General features: G+C 48.2%; 1 pseudogene; it reads right to left on the reverse strand.

The window, feature by feature from the left end:
- Nucleotides 1-359: 359 nt before the first annotated feature.
- LOC136528452 (protein SRG1-like) lies at nucleotides 360-2012 on the reverse strand (annotated as a pseudogene).
- Between the last annotated feature and the right edge of the window lie 555 nt (nucleotides 2013-2567).

The following is a 2567-nucleotide window of genomic DNA, read 5'->3' on the forward strand; positions in this document are numbered from 1 at the left end:
AGCCATATGGATTGAGGTCGATACATAGACATCTAAACCAGCCCTTAAGTGATTCACTGAACTGAAGAGTCTATGTCCAGTCTAAGAGTTTATAAATCTGGTAGATAATCCAAAAAAAATGTTTTAGGACATACTTTTCTTAGTTCATATATTTTATTTGGCATGGGCATTATATTATCTATATCTATTCCTAATATTTAAGAGAGAAGTGATTCTTCTATCTGTTTTTTACTTCTCATAATATCCTCATGATCTTTTTTGTCCTTTATATGATCCGAACTCATACATTTAGAACCGCACACGTTAGTAGAGAGTCCGATCCCAATACGTATGGAGACAGACACGACCATTATATCAATCTTCGAGCTTCAAATCGTTACTCTCTGAACTACAATTCATTTAAATGACCACGCAATTAATTAAAGTGGACGTTCCCTTGTACGGGTACAATTGCCCGTGAAACTAAAAGATACATCACCTTACAACTTTATTTTTTTAACGAGGAACGTCACCTTAAATCTAGATCTTTAGCGACTCGATGACTCTCTCCCTTTTAGAGAAGTACTCAGTGTGAGCAGCCACAAGATCCCTGAACTTGATCTTCTTATACCGTGCTGGCCGCTTCTCATCTAACAGTTCAGCAATCGGTTCGATCTCTTTCTCAAGATCCGTACCGTAGAACATGGCCAGAGACATCCTCTCCTTCTCAGAGTTCGTCACCACCCTGTGCACCGGGCCCTTGAAGATCCCGTTCGACATTATCTGCACCGGTCACAAGTGTCCGACGACGACCAAGAATTCATCAGAATCTGTTTGCACATAAAACACTGCAAAGTGCCAGTGCAAAAATTGCAGAGGTTCAGAGATGGCTGGCTACCTCCAACGAGACGCCGACGTTGACCACCAAGGCCCGGTCACGCACTGCCGGGACGCAGTACCAGGTCCCGTCCCTCTGGAAGTGCAGCCCGCCGACGTGTTCGTCCGCGAGGAGCAGCGTCAGGACGACGACGTCGCTGTGAGGCCTGATGCCGAGCACGAGCTCAGGTCTCGGGCAGGCAGGGTAGTAGTTGAACCTGGCGTTCGTGGTGGAGCCCTTGTCGCCGAACTGGCCGAGGATGCCGTCGTCGTCGTCGAGCTCCAGAAGCCTCGCCATCGCCCGGAGGATCCCGCCCTTGACTCGCTTGCAGCCCATCGTGTACTCGTGCAGAAGACCCCTGTTGAACCAAGCCTGGCTTCAGGGAATCAGTTGTTTCTGAAATTCTTCCGTGTCATTGCAGAAATGGTTGATCCATTACCTGAAAGATTCCGGGTGTCCAGGCCAGCGATCGAGGTTCCTCTCGGCCTCTGGCTCAACCCTGAGATGCAGCCGGTCGCACCAGTCCAGGATCTGATCCTGGGTTTTCACCGGGTCATTCCCGTACCCTTCTAGCTGCCACTTTTTCCCTTCGATCAGGTTGCTGTACACCTGCTTCTCTTCGAGGGGCTTGCGGAAGAACTCGCGTGATGCAGCCATCATATCGTCCATCAGAGAGGTCGCGATCCCATGGTTCGTAACCTGGAGAAAAGAACACGTCTGCTATTTATATATGATGAACTGAAATGCAAGAAAGAAGTTAAGCTTAGCAGTTGGTGGGGAGCTGAAGAACGAAACTAGTTAGAAGGCTGACCAAGAAGAAGCCCCAGCTCAGCAGCGCCGAGCGCAGCTTGGTAGCCTCCGCGTCGGCAGAGTCGTCGGACGCCAACAGCCGTTGGAGATCGATGGTAGGGACGGGTCCGGCATCTCCACACCGGCGAGCTGGTCATGGCGCCTGTCCTGCTCGGGGATCAGGTACCGACTCGGCGGCTCCTGCACGGTGGCCGCCAGCTCCTGCACTATGCTAGGCACCCTCCATGATTCGTCGTCCGCCATTGGGATCCTTGGGGATCGCTTGGCCAGTTGGCCTGCTCTGTCCCTGTGTCTGTGTGTCTCCATTGTTGCCTTGCTCAATTATAAGATGCCTGTCGTAGTGTCATCTCTATGTGAATCACTGTGTCCGTCTCGTCTCTCGTCATATTGTAGTGTTGATTCTTTTCCTCGACTCCGAGTCCATTAATTCACTTGCACTAGGCGACATGGTGCTGGAGATATGCTAATGGCAAGTTGCCGTCCTCATTGTCAGCATCGCCATCATAGACAAAAAGACCACCAGACACCAAGCACTAGCACTATATAGCAATATAAACGGACAAAGGAGAAACAATACGTATGATTGGGAAATAAAGAGTTCTTGTTAGAAAAGAAACCCAATAATAATAAAAAGGAAAACTAGTAGTCGATACGCTCTTGAAAAGAATGACTCTTTAGGAGCTAGCTGTCACTAGGTCAATGAAAAAATGGTGACATGCCTTCTTTTTTAGACCAAAGGTATATTGGCCTAGCTTTTATTGAAAGCGTAATAGAGGGTATTGCTGGGTTTACCAGCTTACAATTCAAGTGTAGATAAGAGAAACATCGTCCTCGCCTAAAAAAAAAACAACAACTAGCGGCACTGGACATAACAAGCAAGAGAAACATGATAGAAAAGAGC

This window comes from Miscanthus floridulus, chromosome 19 (genome assembly GCF_019320115.1).
Source record: "Miscanthus floridulus cultivar M001 chromosome 19, ASM1932011v1, whole genome shotgun sequence".
NCBI classification, from domain to species: domain Eukaryota; kingdom Viridiplantae; phylum Streptophyta; class Magnoliopsida; order Poales; family Poaceae; genus Miscanthus; species Miscanthus floridulus.